This window comes from Salmo trutta, chromosome 35 (genome assembly GCF_901001165.1).
Source record: "Salmo trutta chromosome 35, fSalTru1.1, whole genome shotgun sequence".
Taxonomy (NCBI): domain Eukaryota; kingdom Metazoa; phylum Chordata; class Actinopteri; order Salmoniformes; family Salmonidae; genus Salmo; species Salmo trutta.
The window spans coordinates 5,636,051-5,657,498 of NC_042991.1; the positions used below are offsets into that span (position 1 = coordinate 5,636,051).

At 45.4% G+C, this 21,448-nt stretch overlaps 1 protein-coding gene across 1 annotated transcript in view; it reads left to right on the forward strand.

Moving 5' to 3' along the window:
- Nucleotides 1-20,445: 20,445 nt before the first annotated feature.
- The window catches only part of LOC115174492 (bromo adjacent homology domain-containing 1 protein), a 71,880-nt gene continuing 70,877 nt past the window's right edge, over nt 20,446-21,448 (forward strand). Inside the window, exon 1 of the mRNA XM_029733073.1 lies at nt 20,446-20,832. The gene's annotated coding sequence lies outside the window, so the exon portion shown is untranslated. The remainder of the gene's footprint in view (nt 20,833-21,448) is intronic.

A 21,448-nucleotide genomic window follows, 5' to 3' on the forward strand; every position in this document is an offset into this window, starting at 1 on the left:
ATGTTTAAGTAGTATCTTCTTACAAACAGCTTTACCCTTGTTTCCTCCAAAATAAATGTAAAGGATCCATTTCCCAAATACTTCTGAAAATGCTTTAGAGAAGTATATCATATTTACTATTCCATACACATACTGCACTCCCAACACACCATGGTTGATAGTTCCCATTGTGATTTTATTTGACAATTTCTAAAATACATAAAATGTTACACCAGGCAACAGATACCAAAGTTGTTGAGGATACATAAACAAAAAACTCAAGAGACTTGTTTCCATTGTGATCCTCTATTGGTAGGCAAGGGCTTTAGGGAAAAGTCAAGTGTCATGGGCAATCTGTGCCATACATTCAACCATAGATAAAGTTCAAATATTTACATACACGGTATCAAAAAAAGCAAATATACACACCTAGCAAATAACTCCACTAGCGCAGAATTGTTTATTTTTAAAAAACATTGAGGGTTGTTAACACTAGAAGGTTATCTCATCATTAACCAAGCCTTGCAGGAGTGTTTGAACCTATGACTGGTAGAAACTGTTTTTAATCGCAGCCAGTAGTGTTTTCCACTCTACCACTGCCGTATATAAAACATGTTCTGACCAGTACAACTTTTAAATTGACATTGCACAAAGTCTACGGCTCTGCCTCTCGTGGCGTCCGAAGAGTCCCTAACTGAAGTAAAACGTTTTTGTTTTCAGATACTGGTGGACTGTGCCATATAAGATGTTGTGGGTCATCCCCAACTTCAATTGAACAACCCTTTCATCAACCATTAGCCACTAGAGTTCTCTGAGTTGAGAAGGGCCAACATGAGACAGAGGGCTCAGATTCAGTATCGTCCTTGCTATTTTATTGTGTGCTGTTTATAGTTTGTACAAAGTAGTGAAAGCATAATCATAGTGAGTGTTTTCAAGGTACCCTTATCCAGAAAATAGACAATCACCTACACCTAAAAACTCCTAGGTTGATAAATTAGCCTCAACTTCTTTAAATGTTTAAGACAAAACAGGTTATTCCCTATCCCTATCCCATATTCATACTGCACTCCTAACACTCCAGAGCCTCCAAGAAAATAGGTTGCTCCTAACACCTAAGCTAAGGCCTGCATTTTTTATAGGTAAGCAGCGTTTACAAAGTGGGGATTAATAGAGAGACTTAGCAAGGGGAAAAGGAGCGAGAGCAGATAATGTAGGCAACATTATCATCAGTATACCATGCAGGTATTTGCACTTAATGCACCTAAAACACACCTAGCTCAACATCACTGAACGTTCACTCATCCTTTCACCCTCTCCTTAGTTTCTCTTGTCAGTCCCTCAGACTCTCACCCACTCTCTCATCGCGCTCTTCTGTACTTTAATACCCAATCCTTACTCCCTCATGTCTTTTTCATCAATCTCTCATCCCATTTTAGAGGGGCACATCTCAATAGTCTACAGTGGCATCCTCTCCGAACCTCCTTTTCTCCATCAGCACTGACAGGTTTGTTTTGAAAAACTTACCCGGTCTAATTTGAGATCTCCAGAGGGGAGTGAATGAGAGAAGAAGGGCAGGGGTAACTTTTTAGAATGAGATTGAGATTCTGTCAGAGAGACAGAGAGAGTCTGAAGTCAAGCGTCTACTGTTTGCCGATGATCTGGTGCTTCTGTCACCAACCAAGGAGGGCCTACAGCAGCACCTAGATCTTCTGCACAGATTCAGACAGACCTGGGCCCTGACAGTAAATCTCAGTAAGACAAAAAAAATGGTGTTCCAAAAAAGGTCCAGTCGCAAGGACCACAAATACAAATTCCATCTAGACACCGTAGCACTAGAGCACACAAAAAAAGATACATACCTCTGCCTAAATATCAGCGCCACAGGTAACTTACACAAAGCTGTGAACGAGCTGAGAGACAAGGCAAGAAGGGCCTTCTATGCCATCAAAAGGAACATCAAATTTGACATACCAACTGGATCTGGCAAAAAATACTTGAATCAGTTATAGAACCCATTGCCCTTTATGGTTGTGAGGTCTGAGGTCCGCTCACCAACCAAGAATTTACAAAATAGGACAAACACCAAATTGAGACTCTGCATGCAGAATTCTGCAAAAATATTCTGTGTACAATGTAAAACACCAAATAATGCATGCAGAGCAGAATTAGTTCGATACCCGGTAATGATCAAAATCCAGAAAAGAGACGTTAAATCCTACAACCACCTAAAAGGAAGTGATTCCCAAACAATACATAACAAAGCCATCACCTACAGAGAGTTGAACCTGGAGAAGAGTCCCCTAAACAAGCTGGTCCTGGGGCTCTGTTCACAAACACAAACAGACCCCACAGAGCCACAAGACAGCAACACAATTAGACCCAACCAAATCATGACAAAACTAAAAGATAATTACTTGACACATTGGAAAGAATTAACAAAAAAACTGAGCAAATTAGAATGCTATTTGGCCCTAAACAGAGAGTACACAGTGGGAGAACACCTGACCACTTTGATTGACCCAAACTTAAGGAAAGCTTTGACTATGTACAAACTCAGCGAGCATAGCCTTGCTATTGAGAAAGGCCGCCGTAGACAGACCTGGCTCTCAAGAGAAGACAGGCTATGTGCACACTGCCCACAAAATGAGGTGGAAACTGAGCTGCACTTCCTAACCTCCTGCCAAATGTATGATCATATTAGAGACACATATTTCCCTCAGATTACACAGATCCACAAAGAATTTGAAAACAAACCCAATTTTGATAAACTCCCATATCTACTGGGTGAAATACCACAGTATGCCATCACAGCAGCAAGGTTTGTGACCTGTTGCCACAAGAAAAGGGCAGCCAGTGAACAACAAACACCATTGTATACACAACCCATATTTATGTTTATTTATTTTCCCTTTTGAACTTTAAGTATTTGCACATCATTACAACCCTGTATATAGACATAGTATGCCATTTGAAATGTCTTTATTCTTTTGGAACTTCTGTGAGTGTAATGTTAACTGTTAATTTGTAGTGTTTATTTCACTTTGGTTTATTATTTACTTCACTTGCTTTGGCAATGTTAGCATGTGTTTCCCATGCCAATAAAGCCCTTAAATTGAAATTGAAAGGACAAGAAGAGGAAACAATTTTAGTAGATTGAGATACATACGGAGTGAGTGCCGGGTAATGTGTGAGTGAGGACAGAAGACAAGGGTAGAAATCCACTTTAGATTATTGAGATACAGCCACATCCAGAGTGAGTAAGAGCCCTCTCGTGCGTGAGCAGTCGCTTAAGAAGCACTCCCTCAGCGGCTCCCAAGCTTTATTTTATTTTAATCCATGGCAAAATATTTTGAATTACAGGATTTGCTATAAAACTGCAACATTTTCTCTTAGCCTCATGGCAAAATCTGTAGAATAGCATGAGATTAGCTATAAAACTGCGCATTTTTCTCTCTGCCCCATGGTGAAATGTGTAGAATTGCAGGAAATTTGCTTTAAAACAGCAACATTTCCTCCCAGCCTCATGGCAAAATATGTAGAATAGCATATGATTATCTATAAACTGCATATGTTTTTTTCTCTGCCCCATAGCAAAATGTGTAAAATTTCAGGAAGTTAGATGTTTTCCTAAATAAATGTTTTTCTCTAAAAAGAAACATATACATTGACTGACCTTCATGTCTTAAAGTAATGATGGACTGTCATTTCTCTTTGCTTATTTGAGCTGTTCTTGCCATAATATGGACTTGGTATTTGACCAAATAGGGCTATCTTCTGTATACCACCCCTACCTTTACACAACACAACTGATTGGCTCAAACGCATTAAGAAGGAAAGAAATTCCACAAATTAACTTTTAACAAGGCACACCTGTTAATTGAAATGCATTCCAGGTGACTACATCATGAAGCTGGTTGAGAGAATGCCAAGCGTGTGCAAAGCTGTCAAGGCAAAGGGTGGCTACTTTGAAGAATCTCAACAATATAAAATATATTTTGATTTGTTAAACACTTTTTTGGTTTCCACATAATTCCACATTTCATAGTTTGATGTCTTCACTATTACTCTAAAATGTAGAAAATAATACAAATAAAGAAAAACCCTTGAGTGAGTAGGTGTGTCCAAACTTTTGACTGGTACTGTATATAGCTTAAATTGACCTCTGCCATCCTCTGATGAAGGCCTACCTGAAATAGCGAACTCCGCACTATGGGTGGTAAATAATTGGATCTGATTAATTTGATTCAATGCAACTTCATCTTTGACAACTGCAACTTCCTATCTAAATGTTATGGTTATTTTGATCAAAACTTGGGTTGCATATGGAACTGTGGCAATGTAAATAATTGTAAGGCTACTCATGTTTAATTCCAAAATAGCACGTTGTGTGACCATAAAAGCCTGTGTGCAATTGGACACCATATATCAGACCTCTGGATAAGACCCAGATGCAGACCGTTCGAAGCACAGATGTTTATTTACAAAACAGGGGGCAGGCAAACGACAGGTCAAGGGCAGGCAGAGGTCAGTAATCCAGGGTAGTGTCAGTAAGGTACAGAACGGCAGGCAGGCTCAGGGTCAGGACAGGCAGAGGTCAGTAATCCAGGGTAGTGTCAGTAAGGTACAGAACGGCAGACAGGCTCAGGGTTAGGGCAGGCAGAGGTCAGTAATCCAGGGCAGGGTCAGAAAGGTACAGAAAAGCAGGCAGGCTCAGGGTCAGGGCAGGCAGAATGGTCAAAACCGGGAGGACGAGAAAACAGCACCTATAGAAGCTCGAAAATGGGAAAACACGCTGGTAGGACTTGACGGGACAAGACAAACTGGCAACAGACAAACAGAAAATGCAGGTATAAATACACAGGAGATAATGGGGACAAATGGGAGACACATGGTGGGGGGTGGAGACAAGCACAAGACAGGTGAAACAGATCAGGGTGTGACAGTACCCTCCCCTCTAGGGACGCCACCTGGCGTCCTACCTGGGCACATACCTGGTTGACCAGGGTGCCTGCAGCGGAACTCAGCAATGAGGCCTGGGTCCAGGATGTTTCCTAGCGGGGACCCAGCACCTCTCCTCCGGGCCATAACCCTCCCAGTCAACCAGGTACTGGAATCCCCTGCCCCAAGGTCGAACACTCAGGAGGCGCCTCACTGTGTATGTCGGATGGTCGTCGATGAGACCGGGGAGAGGAGTGAGCCTGGAAACAGGAGACAACGGCTGTGAGACAAGCATTTAATTCTAGATACATGAAAAGTGGGATGTATACGGAGAGTGCGGGAGAGTGCGGGACAACAGAAGGCGAAAAGCAGAGGGGCATTAGAGATGGAGAAAGGCTAAAGTTTGCGGGACTCCACCCAGAGGGGCAGGTCCCGAGTGAACACCCATACCCTCTACCCGAGACGATAGCGGGGAGCCGGGGTCTAGTGGCGGCCTGTCGCCGATACCTGGAGGTGGTCTTGAGGAGGGCGGACCAGGCTCTCTTCCAGATATGGCGACAGCGGCGGACAAACATCTGGGCCGAGGTTATGCTGACCTCTTCCTCCTGCTCAATAGTGGATGATGATATCCCATGAAACACTCGAACGGCAAGAGACCAGTGGCCGAGCAGGGAAGGGTGTTGCGGGCGTATTCCACCCACATGAGCTGCTGGCTCCAGGGGGTGGGGTTGGCGGAGACGAGGCAATGAAGAGTCGTCTCCAGGTCCTGATTGGCTCGCTCCGACTGGCCATTAGATTGGGTATGAAAACCGGAGGACAGGCTGGCAATGCCCCAATGAGGGTGCAGAACGCCTTCCAGAACCGGGACGAGAAATGAGGACCGCGGTCGGAGACCATGTTCACCGGAAGTCCATTGATCTGGTGTGCTGCACCATGAGCTGGGCCGTTTCCTTGGCTGAGCATAACTTGGGAAGGGGAATGAAATGGGCAGTTTTGGTTAACCTATCCACCACCGTGAGGATAGTGGTGTTGCCATCTGATGGATGGAGACCCGTGACGAAGTCCAGGGATATATGGGACCAGGGGCGGTGAGGAATGGGAAGAGGTTGAAGGAGGAGGAGGACATAGTTTTATTCTGGGCCCACACGGTGCAGGCGGCGACGAACGCGGAGACATCAGGAACTAAGGTGGGCCACCAAAAACGTTGTCATACAAAGGCCAGGGTCTGTATTTCAAGGCCTACCTTCAAACTCAGTGCCTCTTCGCTTGACATCATGGGAAAATCAAAAGAAATCAGCCAAGATCTCAGAAAAAAATTGTAGACCTCCACAAGTCTGGTTCATCCTTGGGAGCATTTTCCAAATGCCTGAAGTTACCACGTTCATCTATACAAACAATAGTACGCAAGTATAAACACCATGGGACCATGTAGCAATCATACCGCTCAGGAAGAATACGCATTCTGTCTCCTAGAGATGAACACACTTTGGTGCGAATAGTGCAAATCAATCCCAGAACAACAGCAAAGGACCTTGTGAAGATTCTGGAGGAAACAGGTACAAAAGTATCTATATCCACAGTAAAACAAGTCCTATATTGACATAACCTGAAAGGCCGCTCAGCAAGGAAGAAGCCACTGCTCCAAAACCGCCATAAAAAAGCCAGACTACGGTTTGCAACTGCACATGGGGACAAAGATCATACTTTTGGAGAAATGTCCTCTGGTCTGATGAAACAAAAATAGAACTGTTTGGCCATAATGACCATCGTTATGTTTGGAGGAAAAAAGGGGAGGCTTGCAAGCCGAAGAACACCATCCCAACCGTGAAACACGGGGGTTGCAGCATCATGGTGTTTTGCTGCAGGAGGGACTGGTGCACTTCACAAAATAGATGGCATCATGAGGAGGGGAAATTATGTGGATATATTGAAGCAACATCTCAAGGCATCAGTCAGAAAGTTAAAGCTTGGTCGCAAATGGGTCTTCCAAATGGACAATGACCCCAGGCATACCAAAGTTGTGGCAAAATGGCTTAAGGACAACAAAGTTAAGGTATTGGAGTGGCCATCACAAAGCCCTGACCTCAATCCAATAGAAAATTTGTGTGCAGAACTGAAAAAGTGTGTGAGAGCAAGGAGGCCTACAAACCTGACTCAGTTACACCAGCTCTGTCAGGAGGGATGGGCCAAAATTCACCCAACTTATTGTGGGAAGCCTGTGGAAGGCAACCCGAAACGTTTGACCCAGGTTAAACAATTTAAAGGCAATGCAACAAAATACTAATTCAGTGTGTAAACTTCTGACCCACTGGGAATGTGATGAAAGAAATAAAAACTGAAATAAATCATTCTCTCTACTATTATTCTGACATTTCACATTCTTAAAATAAAGTGGTGATACTAACTGATCTAAGACAGGGAATTTTTACTAATTTGTACTTATTAAATGTCAGGAATTGTGAAAAACTGAGTTTAAATGTATTTGGCTAAGGTGTATGTAAACTTCCGACTTCAACTGTATATTTATATGTACAGTACCAGTCAAAAGTTTGGACATACCCACTCATTCAATGGGTTTTCTTTATTTGTACTATTTCTACATTTTAAAATAATAGTGAAGACATCAAAACTATGAAATAACACATATGGAATCAAGTAGTAACCAGAAAAGTAACCACTCCATCACTCTCCTTCAAATAACCCTTACACAGCCTGTTGGGATGTTGGGTCATTGTACCGTTGAAAGAAAATGATAGTCCCACTAAGCGCAAACCAGATGGTATGGCTGGTTAAGTAGGCTATCTAGTTTAGTGTTAGCAGTGTACACGGTTAGGCAATAGAGTACTAGGGTTCACTTCCACATTCCATCCCTAGGTGGTAGCACCAACCAGGTCATGGGCTGTGCTCTGCCAGGAAGCCTTGACAAGCACATCAGGTGTAGGCAATTAAGAAGATCGTCAGCAGCTTGGAAGAGGAAGAGAGGCCCAACTCAGCTGAAAACCCTCCAGCATGTAGAGTTTTTTAATTGCTTCGCCCACCAAACAAGGAGTTTTTGTATTGAGGTCAATGAGAGAGTGTCGAATTTGGTCAACAAAATAATTAAATACTTATTTTCTACGTAAGGTTTATTTGATCGAATGGAAGTTTTGTAATGCTTAAGATGTTACGAGTGTACTGATATAAGTATGACAGCAAATTTGAGAAAAAACACTTTTTCGGAGTCAGAGATGGCTATGCATATTCATGAAATGAGGATGGGAGCATAGCATCTCTCTCCATTGAATACAGGCGGTTGACATTAACAACCTTCATCGAATATTTAAAAAAGGATTACAATAATGAGGTGAACCCACCAATCCAAAGAAAGGATAGGCGGGAGCTAGACATCCCGCCATGCCACTTTGTGGACAACAACTCCAATTGTTAGGGTAGAGAGATGTACACTATATATACAAAAGTATGTGTACAACCCTTCAAATTAGTGGATTTGTCTATTTCAGCCATACCCGTTGCTGACAGGTGTATAAAATCAAGCACACAGCCATGCAATCTCCATAGACAAACATTGGCAGTAAAATGGCCATACTGAAGTTTAGTGACTTTCAATGTGGCACCGTCATAGGATGCCACCTTTCCAACAAATCAGTTTGTCAAATTACTGCCCTGCTAGAGCTTCACCGGTCAACTATAAGTGTTGTTATTGTGAAGTGGAAACGTCTAGGAGCAACAACGGCTCAGGTGCGAAGTGGTAGGCCACAGAAGCTCACAGAATGGGACCTCCAAGTACTGAAGCGCGTAAAAATCGTCTGTCCTCAGTTGCAACACTCACTACCAAGTTGCAAACTGCCTCAGGAAGCAACGTCAGCACAAGAACTGAAACACGAAATGGGTTTCCATGGCAGAGCAGTCGCAAACAAGCCTAAGATCCCCATGCCCAAGCGTCGGCTGGAGTGCTGTAAAGCTCGCCGCCATTGGACTCTGGAGCAGTGGAAACGCGCTCTCCGGAGTGATGAATCACGCTTCACCATCTGGCAGTCCGATGGACAAATCTGTGTTTGGCAGATGCCAGGAGAACGCTACCCGCACCAATGCATAGTGCCAAATGTAAAGTTTGGTGGAGGAGGAATAATGGTCTGGGGCTGATTTTCATGGTTTAGGCTTTCTTATTTCAGCATGACAATTCCCCCGTGCACAAAGCGAGGTCCATACAGAAATGGTTTGTAGAGGTTTTTGAAGAACTTGACTGGCCTGCACAGAGCCCTGACCTCACCCCAGTCAAAGACCTTTGGGATGAATTGGAACACCGACTGCGAGCCAGGCCTAATCGCCCAACATCAGTGACCGACCTCACTAATGCTCTTGTGGCTACTACAGGGACTTTCTTCCATTCAATGTTCCAACATCCATTGGAAAGCCTTCCCAGAAGAGTGGAGGCTGTTATAGCAGCAAAGGTGGGACAACTCCATATTAATGCCCATGATTTTGGAATAAGATGTTCAACAAGCAGATGTCTACATACTTTTGGTCATGTAGTGTATCTTGTCAGTATATCCATAATCTTTGTCATCAGTCAGTGTCCCAGCTTGCAGAGCTGTGAGGCTGCTGGTTGGTTTGGTGGCCATGATGCCTTTTGTTAGGTTTTGAGTCATTAGTCTGGGCATGCCTGTTTGTTGTTTCTGACTCAATCAAAGCCAATATTAGAGGGACATCAAACCTCTATAGCCTTACCTGTATTTGCCCTCAAAAGATTTTAAAGACCATTGAGCAGGCTAGGTAGTTGTGCATTAATGAACAAACTGTAATGCTGTTTGGGCTTTTTGTGTGTAGTGATAGTCTCCAGATCCCATTCAGTGCATTCGGAAAGTATTCAGACCCCTTGACTTTTTCCCCATTTTGTTGCGTTACAGCTTTATTCTAAAATTGATTATTTTCCCTCATCAATATACACACAATACCCCATAATGACAAAGCAAAAACTGTTTTTATAAATATTTGGAAATGTATTAAAAATTGAATATCACATTTACATAAGTATTCAGACCCTTTACTTTGTTGAAGCACCTTTATTTTTAAAAACTTTTTACACCTTTTTCTCCCCAACTGGTAGTTACAGTATTGTCCCATCGCTGCAACTCCCGTATGGACTCAGGGGAGGCGAAGGCCGAGAGCCATGCGTCCTCCAAAACACGACCGCCAAGCCGCACTGCCCACTTAACCAGGAAGCCTATCCCAGATGACACACCGCCTCATGGGTCTCCATCTCCCGGTCGCGGCCGGCTGCGACACAGCCTGGATTGAACCCGGATCTGTTGTGACGCCTCTAGCACTGCGATGCAGTGCCTTAGACCGCTGCGCCACTCTGGAGGCCCTGTTGAAGCACCTTCTTGGGTGTGACGCTACAAGCTTGGCACACTTGTATTTGGGGAGTTTCTCCCATTCTTCTCTACAGATCCTCTCAAGCTCTATCAGGTTGGATGGGGAGCGTAGCTATTTTCAGGTCTCTCCAGAGATGTTAGATCGGGTTCAAGTTCGGGCTCTGGCTCGGCCACTCAAGGACATTCAGACACTTGTCCCGAAGCCACTCCTGCGTTGTCTTGGCTGTGTGCTTAGGGTCATTGTCCTGTTGGAAGGTGAACCTTCACCCCAGTCTGAGGTCCTGAGCGCTTTGAAGCAGGTTTTCATCAAGGATCTCTCTGTACTTTGCTCCGTTCATCTTTCCCTTGATCATGACTTGTCTCCAAGTGTCACGTCCTGACCAGTATAGAGTATATTTGGTTATTGTAGTTTGGTCAGGACGTGGCAGAGTGTAGTTGATGTATGTATTATGGGGTTTGTCACTGGTCTATGTCTGTGTTTCTATGTCTAGTTGATTGGGGTTGGGCTCTCAATTGAAGGCAGGTGTGTTGAGTTGCCTTTGATTGGGAGTCCTATATAGTAGGGTGTGTTTGTCTTTGTTTTTCGTGGGTAGTTGTTTGAGAGCACTGCTTTTTGTTGAGCCTGCTTTCACTGTTTCATGTCGTTAGTTTGTTTATTGTTTTCTTCCGTGGTGTTTGCATTATTTTATAAATAAATATGTTGAGCACGAAACCCGCTGCGCATTGGTCCCTTTCTCTCTACGACGACAAGCGTGACACCAAGTCCCTGCCGCAGAAAAACATCCCCACAGCATGATGCTGCCTCCACCATGCTTCACCGTAGGTATGGTGCCAGGTTTCCTCCATATGTGACGCTTGGCATTCAGGCCAAAGAGTTCAATCTTGGTTTCATCAGACCAGAGAATCTTGTTTCTCATGGTCTGACAGTCCTTTAGGTGCCTTTTGGCAAATTCCAAGTGGGCTGTCAAGTGCCTTTTACTGCGGAGTGGCTTCTGTCTGGCCACTCTACCATAAAGCCCTGATTGGTGGAGTGCTGCAGAGATGGTTGTTCTTCTAGAAATAGCAGGTGCAAATAGCAGTGATTGGTGATATCACACAGATTTTCACTTCAATGCAGGTAATATTACATTTCATTACATTACAACGGTTTGATTTGCTTGATCTGAGCAATTTTTTAGCTAGCTACATAGCTGTCTCTACATAGCTGTCTTTGTTTCAAAGATAATTGCGTAGGTTAGAGTAGTTTAGAGTAATTATCGAGGTTAGCTAGCCAGCTATTTTTCGTCCTGCTAGCTAGCCAACTTCTACCGACTAGCAGCACTGTAGAAAGTAATACATTACAACGGAACGATTTGATTAGTGTAGTGTTAGCTAGCTACATAGTTGTCTTTGTATCTAAGATAATTGTGTAGTTTAGAGTAATTATCGAGGTTAGCTAGCCAGCTATTTTCGTCCCCCGCGACGCCATTTCCCAAACCTAGCCAACTATTACCGACGAGCAGCATTGTAGAAACTAAATACATTACAAAGGAACGTCTTGATTAGTGTTATGTTAGCTAGCTACATAGTTGCCTTTGTATCATGATAATGGTGTAGTACTGAAACTATCGAGGTTACCTAGCCAGCTACACTTCCAAACAAAGTCAACAACGCAGCCACTGCTAGCTAGCCTACTTCACCAGCAAGCAGTACTGTATCATTTTAGTAATTTTAGTCAATAAGATTTTTGCAACGTAAGCTTAACTTTCTGAACATTCGAGACGTGTAGTCCACTTGTCATTCCAATCTCCTTTGCATTAGCGTAGCCTCTTCTGTAGCCTGTCAACTATGTGTCTGTCTATCCCTGTTCTCTCCCCTCTGCACAGGCCACACAAACGCTTCACACCGCGTGGCCGCTGCCACTCTAACCTGATGGTCCCAGCTCACACGACCCACGTGGAGTTCCAGGTCTCCGGCAGCCTCTGGAACTGCCGGTCTGCGGCCAACAAGGCAGAGTTCATCTCAGCCTATGCTACCCTCCAGTCCCTCGACTTCTTGGCGCTGACGGAAACATGGATTACCACAGATAACACTGCTACTCCTACTGCTCTCTCCTCGTCTGCCCACGTGTTCTCGCATACCCAGAGAGCATCTGGCCAGTGGGGTGGTGGCACTGGAATCCTCATCTCTCCCAAGTGGACATTCTCTCTTTCTCCGCTGACCCATCTGTCTATCGCCTCCTTTGAATTCCATGCTGTCACAGTTACCAGCCCTTTCAAGCTTAACATCCTTATCATTTATCGCCCTCCAGGTTCCCTTGGAGAGTTCATCAATGAGCTTGACGCCTTGATAAGTTCCTTTCCTGAGGATGGCTCACCTCTCACAGTTCTGGGTGACTTTAACCTCCCCACGTCTACCTTTGACTCATTCCTCTCTGCCTCCTTCTTTCCACTCCTCTCCTCTTTTGACCTCACCCTCTCACCTTCCCCCCCTACTCACAAGGCAGGCAATACGCTTGACCTCATCTTTACTAGATGCTGCTCTTCCACTAATCTCATTGCAACTCCCCTCCAAGTCTCCGACCACTACCTTGTATCCTTTTCCCTCTCGCTCTCCTCCAACACTTCTCACTCTGCCCCTACTCGGATGGTATTGCGCCGTCGCAACCTTCGCTCTCTCTCTCCCGCTACTCTCTCCTCTTCCATCCTATCATCTCTTCCCTCTGCTCAAACCTTCTCCAACCTATCTCCTGATTCTAACTCCTCAACCCTCCTCTCCTCCCTTTCTGCATCCTTTGACTCTCTATGTCCCCTATCTCTATGTCCCCCAGGCCGGCTCGGTCCTCCCCTCCTTCTCCGTGGAACGACGACTCATTGCGAGCTCACAGAACAGGGCTCCGGGCAGCCGAGCGGCAATGGAGGAAAACTCGCCTCCCTGCGGACCTGGCATCCTTTCACTCCCTCCTCTCTACATTTTCCTCTTCTGTTTCTGCTGCTAAAGCCACTTTATACCACTCTAAATTCCAAGCATCTGCCTCTAACCCTAGGAAGCTCTTTGCCACCTTCTCCTCCCTCCTGAATCCTCTTCCCCCTCCCCCCCCCCTCCCTCTCTGCGGATGACTTCGTCAACCATTTTGAAAAGAAGGTCGACGACATCTGATCCTCGTTTGTTAAGTCAAACGACACCGGTGGTCCTGCTCACACTGCCCTACCCTGTGCTTTGACCTCTTTCTCCCCTCTCTCTCCAGATGAAATCTCGCGTCTTGTGACGGCCGGCCGCCCGCCCAACAACCTGCCCGCTTGACCCTATCCCCTCCTCTCTTCTCCAGACCATTTCCGGAGACCTTCTCCCTTACCTCACCTCGCTCATCAACTCATCCTTGACCACTGGCTACATCCCTTCCGTCTTCAAGAGAGCGAGAGTTGCACCCCTTCTGAAAAAACCTACACTCGATCCCTCCGATGTCAACAACTACAGACCAGTATCCCTTCTTTCTTTTCTCTCCAAAACTCTTGAATGTGCCGTCCTTGGCCAGCTCTATTGCTATCTCTCTCAGAATGACCTTCTTGATCCAAATCAGTCAGGTTTCAAGACTGGTCATTCAACTGAGACTGCTCTTCTCTGTGTCACGGAGGCTCTCCGCACTGCTAAAGCTAACTCTCTCTCCTCTGCTCTCATCCTTCTAGACCTATCTGCTGCCTTTGATACTGTGAACCACCAGATCCTCCTCTCCACCCTCTCCGAGTTGGGCATCTCCGGCGCGGCCCACACTTGGATTGCGTCCTACAGGACAGGTCGCTCCTACCAGGTGGCGTGGCGAGAATCTGTCTCCGCACCACGTGCTCTCACCACTGGTGTCCCCCAGGGCTCTGTTCTAGGCCCTCTCCTATTCTCGCTATACACCAAGTCACTTGGCTCTGTCATATCCTCACATGGTCTCTCCTATCATTGCTATGCAGACGACACACAATTAATCTTCTCCTTTCCCCCTTCTGATAACCAGGTGGCGAATTGCATCTCTGCATGTCTGGCAGACATATCAGTGTGGATGACGGATCACCACCTCAAGCTGAACCTCGGCAAGACGGAGCTGCTTTTCCTCCCGGGGAAGGACTGCCCGTTCCATGATCTCGCCATCACGGTTGACAACTCCATTGTGTCCTCCTCCCAGAGTGCTAAGAACCTTGGCGTGACCCTGGACAACACCCTGTCGTTCCCCACTAACATCAAGGCGGTGACCCGATCCTGTAGGTTCATGCTCTACAACATTCGCAGAGTACGACCCTGCCTCACACAGGAAGCGGCGCAGGTCCTAATCCAGGCACTTGTCATCTCCCGTCTGGATTACTGCAACTCGCTGTTGGCTGGGCTCCCTGCCTGTGCCATTAAACCCCTACAACTCCTCCAGAACGTCGCACCCCGTCTGGTGTTCAACCTTCCCAAGTTCTCTCACGTCACCCCGCTCCTCCGCTCTCTCCACTGGCTTCCAGTTGAAGCTCGCATCCGCTACAAGACCATGGTGCTTGCCAACGGAGCTGTGAGGGGAACGGCACCTCCGTACCTTCAGGCTCTGATCAGGCCCTACACCCAAACGAGGGCACTGCGCTCATCCACCTCTGGCCTGCTGCCCCCCCCTACCTCAGAGGAAACACAGTTCCCGCTCAGCCCAGTCAAAACTGTTCGCTGCTCTGGCACCCCTATGGTGGAACAAGCTCCCTCACGACGCCAGGACAGCGGAGTCAATCACCACCTTCCGGAGACACCTGAAACCCCACCTCTTTAAGGAATACCTAGGATAGGATAAAGTAATCCTTCTAACCCCCCCCCCCAAAAGATTTAGATGCACTATTGTAAAGTGGTTGTTCCACTGGATATCATAAGGTGAATGCACCAATTTGTAAGTCGCTCTGGATAAGAGCGTCTGCTAAATGACTTAAATGTAAAAATGTAAATGTAGAAGGTTCTCCCATCTCCTCAGAAGAACTCTGGAGCTCTTGTTCACCTCCCTGACCAAGGCCCTTCTCCCCCGATTGCTTGACCGGGCGGCCAGCTCTAGGAAGAGTCTTTGTGGTTTCAAACTTCTTCCATGTAAGAATCATGGAGGCCACTCTGTTCTTGGGGATTCTTCAATGCTACAGAAATGTTTTGGTACCCTTCCCCGGATGACACAATCTTGGCTCGGAGCTCTACAGAATTCATTCGACAAAATGGCTTGGCTTTCGCTCTGACATGCACTGTTAACTGTGGGACCTTATATAGACAGGTGTGTGTGCCTTTCCAAATCATGTCCAATCAATTGAATTTACCACAGGTGGACTTCAATCAAATTGTAGAAACAAATTAGCAAAAAAATTGAAAACACTGTTTTCGCTTTGTCATTATGGGGTGCTATGTGTAGATTGATGAGGATTTGTTTTTATGTAAATAATTTTAGGATAAGGCTGTAATGTATCAAAATGTGAAAAAAGGGAAGGGGTCTGAATACTTTCTGAATGCAGTGTATAAAAAGATGGTCAGAACCATGTTTGTGTAGGCCTGTGATTCCTCATACAGTGGGGGGAAAAAGTATTTGATCCCCTGCTGATTTTGAACGTTTGCCCACTTACAAAGAAATTATCAGTCTATAATTTTAATAGTAGGTTTATTTGAACAGTGAGAGACAGAATAACAACAAAAGAATCCAGAAAAACGCATGTCAAAAATGTTATAAAATGATTTGCATTTTAATGAGGGAAATAAGTATTTGACCCCTCTGCAAAACATGACTTAGTACTTGGTGGCAAAACCCGTGTTGGCAATCACAGAGGTCAGACATTTCTTGTAGTTGGCCACCAGGTTTGCACACATCTCAGGAGGGATTTTGTCCCACTCCTCTTTGCAGATCTTCTCCAAGTCATTAAGGTTTCAAGACTGACGTTTGGCAACTCGAACCTTCAGCTCCCTCCACAGATTTTCTATGGGATTAAGGTCTGGAGACTGGCTAGGCCACTCCAGGACCTTAATGTGCTTCTTCTTGAGCCACTCCTTTGTTGCCTTGGCCATGTGTTTTGGGTCATTGTCAAGCTGGAATACCCATCCACGACCTATCTTCAATGCCCTGGCTGAGGGAAGGAGGATCTCACCCAAGATTTGACGGTACATGGCCCCGTCCATCGTCCTTTTGATGCGGTGAAGTTGTCTTGTCCCCTTAGCAGAAAAACACCCCCAAAGCATAATGTTTCCACCTCCATGTTTTGACGGTGGGGATGGTGTTCTTGGGGTCATAGGCAGCATTCCTCCTCCTCCAAACACAGCGAGTTGAGTTGATGTCAAAGAGCTCCATTTTGGTCTCATCTGACCACAACACTTTCACCAGTTGTCTTCTGAGTCATTCAGATGTTCATTGGCAAACTTCAGATGGGCGTGTATATGTATTCTTGAGCAGGGGGACCTTGCGGGTGCTGCAGGATTTCAGTCCTTCACGGCGTAGTGTGTTACCAATTGTTTTCTTGGTGACTATGGTCCCAGCTGCCTTGAGATCATTGACAAGATCCTCCCATGTAGTTCTGGGCTGATTCCTCACCGTTCTCATGATCATTGCAACTCCACAAGGTGAGATCTTGCATGGAGCCCCAGGCCGAGGGATATTGACAGTTCTTTTGTGTTTCTTCCATTTGCGAATAATCGCACCAAATGTTGTCACCTTCTCACCAAGATGCTTGGCAATGGTCTTGTAGCCCATTCCAGCCTTGTGTAGGTCTACAATCTTGTCCCTGACATCCTTGGAGAGCTCTTTGGTCTTGGCCATGGTGGAGAGTTTGGAATCTGATTGATTGCTTCTGTGGACAGGTGTCTTTTTTATAGGTAACAAGTTGCGGTTAGGAGCACTCCCTTTAAGAGTGTGCTCCTAATCTCAGCTCGTTACCTGTATAAAAGACACCTGGGAGCCAGAAATCTTTCTGATTGAGAGGGGGTCAAATACCTATTTCTCTCATTAAAGTGCAAATCAATTCATAACATTTTTGACATGCGTTTTTCTGGATTTTGTTGTTGTTATTCTGTCTCTCACTGTTCAAATAAACCTACCATTAAAATTATAGACTGATCCTTTCTTTGTCAGTGGGCAAACGTACAAAATCAGCAGGGCATCAAATACTTTTTTCCCCCACTGCATATACCAAATTAATGGAAAATGTAAATTTCCAAGAGGATAGCTTGTGTTTTGAATGTCTCCACCTGCTATTTTTGTGGTAGCATTGTTGTCTATAATGTATGGAAGCCCAAATGTCGATACTATCAAAAAATTGAGAAACTTAAATCAAGATACTTTTCGAGATACTATCTAAAATGTTTAGATACTATGTAAACATTTTGAGCTACTATCAAACCGTTTTTAGATAATATCTAGATTTTTTTGATTCTAAGTCAACATTTTTAGATATGTAAGTCAAAATGTCAAGATACTGAATTGAAATTTAGAGATACAAATTCAAAATTCTTAGATAGTAGAAAATGATCCCCTGTGAACTTATACCTGTGATCTCTGTTTGTCTGTTGCCAGTTCGTCTTGTCAAGTCTACCAGCGTTTTTCCCGTACTCCTCTCTAGTCCCTGTTTTTTAGTTTTCCTGGTTTTGACCATTCTGCCTGCCCTGACCCTGCCTGCTGTTCTGTACCTTTCGGACTCTGCTCTAGATTACTGACCTCTGCCTGCCCTTGCCCCCTGTTTTTGTAATAAACTTTTGTTACTTCGAACTGTCTGCATCTGGGTCTTATCTAGAGGTCTGATAGTACAAACTGGCCATGACTGACCCAGCAGACTCAAACCAGCTTCGCAAGGCCATCTCCTCCCAAAAAGCCACCATTGGGTGGCATGAGGAGTTACTTTGAGGTCTTCTGGATGGATTCCAGACCTTGGCAGGACGCCAGGACTGTGCCTTGAATACATTGCTGGACCAATTCCGTGGATTATCTGTGAAGCAGCCGGCCACGACAGTAGCCTCCCAGCCCCCAATAACACCGCTGTTAGCAGTGCGTCCCTCCAGGCCACCCCGGCTTCCCGAGAACCCTGCTTACCTACTCCGAAACGCTTTGCTGGAGGGTCAGGAACCTGTCGGGCGTTTCTCTCCCAGTGTTCCCTCATCTTCTAGCTGCAACTCTCGTCCTTCCCCTCGGACCGCTCGACGATAGCGTATCTCATAACGCTGATGTCCGGGAGGGCTCTCGCCTGGGCTATGGCGGTGTGGGAACAACAATCTGCCTTGTGTTTCAGCCAAGAGTAGTTTGTGGCTGAGGTGAAAAAGGTTTTCGATTCTCCGTTGTCCGGGAGAGAGGCTGCTAGGAAGTTACTTCAACTTAATTAAGACTCTCGCAGTGTGGCGGACTATGCGGTTGATTGCCGCACGTTGGCTGCCAAGAGTGCCTGGATCCCGGAATCCCTGTTCGACACGTTCCTTCGTGGATTATCGGAGGAGGTTAAGGACGAGCTCGCAGCCTGGGAGCTGCCTATGGATCTCGATTCGCTCATCGCCTTGACCATCCGGATCGATGGGCGGCTACGGGAACGTAGGAGGGAGAGGAGGTCTGATTCTGGTCCCAAATGCTCGCCCAAGGATACCACCTTGCCTCCGAGGAACTCTGGAAGTCCCCAGCGTCTACGTCTCCGAGAGGATCTAAGCTTACCCGAGTTCCCCTGAGAGTCTCCGAGGTCTGCCGACTCGCCTTTTTCGGAGCCGATGCAACTTGGCAGAGCTAGGCTGTCTCCAGCCGCACGCTTACGCAGACTTAACACCCAGAGTTGTCTGTATTGCGGAACTGCCGGTCATTATGTGTTACCTGTCCTTTAAAGGGACCAGGCTCATCAGTAGGTACGAGTACTCTGGTGGGCCATACGGATAATTTTTCTTCTCCCCTTACTCGCACCCCTCTCCAATTCAAGGTCATGAGTTGTTAACTCGAGCACAATTAAGCTGTGCTTCAGTCTGATCAACAGTAGCCTACTGGTAACAACCACAGCTGCAGGTAGCCTAGAGAAGCCTATGTGCTCTGATCCCCTCTGGCCAGAGGAAATGAGGCGGTAACGTCATGTATTTATAGCCTAAGCTATTTATTTATAGCCTAAAATAGGCCTATTTATTTGTGTTAAGAGAAAATGTGAATGTGATTAAATTTGGTTTATATTCAAACTTCGGGTGGCTAGGTTACCAAGACTCAATCCAAAATGATTGACTGGAATGAATCAATCAACACAATAGTGATGACATACTGTGTGAGTAACTTTTTAATTACAGATGTAATGATGCAACCCTGCATAAAGCAAGCTCAGCCCTGTTATTTCAGTTTAAAAAATCTGTTCCCATCATAGCCCATATAAAGCTGTTTACAGCTGATTTACTACTATGTCTGGTAAACTATGTTTATTACTAGGGCCCAGAGTTTTACCTGGTTAAGTTAGCCTACCAGATCAGGAAAACTCTGAGCCCCAGGAAAACACCTCTGAAATCACCACACAGTTTGTTACAAAGAAAGAAACCTATCCTATAAGTATGGTCTACTATCTCACATTTTTAGTTGGTATCTCGAAATTTCGTGATATATCGTGCTTATCTCGAAATTTCGACTTACTATCTAAAAATTTAGATACTATCTCGAAATGTTTAGATAGTAGGCTATCAACATTAAAAAAAAATAGTGGCGTGAATGGGCTTCTAAAATCATGGATGTATGTTTATAACTCAAGCTAGGCTATGCCTATGCTATAAAAAGTAGCACGCAGGGGACCCATAATTGCCCTTGCCCATTATTGCTGTTGAACAGTTGCCTGGCCATGCGCTGGTGCCCCTTTAAAAGGCTCTCCATGTTGCCCTCACATGTGATCGGACATACAGCGGCTCCTGGATGATGCTGTTATGTAAAACACGCTACACTGCAAAATAAGGTGTTTTATTTTACACGCTGCAGAATTATTTGTATTTTTTCTCTCCTGCTTTGTAGACCGTTCTGTTACACTTTTCACTGCCAGTGCAATAGAATAGGCTAACAACACTTCGGCTGCGAGCAGTCTTGTTTGTGACTGGTGCACAACTGAAAACTGCCTTGTACTGCCATAACGGAAAAAAGCGACGTGTTTCTCTACACTTCAGCCCCCCCCCCCCAAATCAGCCGTATCAACTCGTGTGTGGAAATAGATCCGTGTTTGAGTTGATGTAACGCTGGTAAACAGTTACAGGGAGTATGCTACCTTTCGGAGAGTAGGAGGGTGGTTGGAGTGGTTTTGCTTCTTTCGTCGATAATATTTTTTTTTTTGGGGGGGTTCTTCGAATAGAGTGTAGGAAAGCTAGAGGAAACCAACATCTAATAATTCGACGTTGACTTTCGTGGAAGGCTGAGTGAGACGAGCACTTAAAGTCAAGAACAGAAGCCAGCAGCCCCAGCGTCGGACTAACGTTGGAAGCTAGTCCGTCGTGTTTAGCGATATATCTACCTCTAACAACAAGGTGTCCTGGTTAGGAGTATACTGTAGATAGCCTACCTAATATATTGTAAACTTGCCTAGGGAGGAGAGTGCCACAGAGACCCACCCGGGTGAGTAGCTTGCGTTGCTATCTCTTTTTGAGTTGTTTCGGGGAGTACGTTAGCTAGCTAATGCCAGTAAACTAGCTCACGCGATTTGTGTTGTTCTTCCGTTGATGGCGTTGGCAGTGTTCTTGTTTCGAGTCGAGTGTATGGGCATTTATGAGGTAAATGGCCATGGAAATAGGAAGATGTTTTTTTTGGGGAGTGGTAGCTACTTGGCTGTGCAGCCAGACAGCGTGCGCGATGTCCACTGCCTGGCCATCCACGCCAGCTCGGCTACTGTAACTGCTACTCGTGTTAGCCAAGTGACAGACTCGTCGTTGTGGATGTGATCCTAAAGCATGCATTCGTTTTCATGTATGGTGTAGTTGGCAATACGTGGATGTTAGTCTTCTGAGACTACGCTATTATCCATCGTGAAACAGTCATTATTGGCTTGCGTGCTCAACGGGAGAATAACATGAGAATGATTGGATAGGTAGACTGCTTTAACTGTGTCCTTATGATCTCTTCTAACATGTGTTAAGCTTATTGGACCTGTATTGGGGTTTTGTTATTTGTCGCATGTTTCTCTGTCAGTATCAGGGTAGCGTGTGTGCGCACTACACCGGTAGGCAGGAGAAAC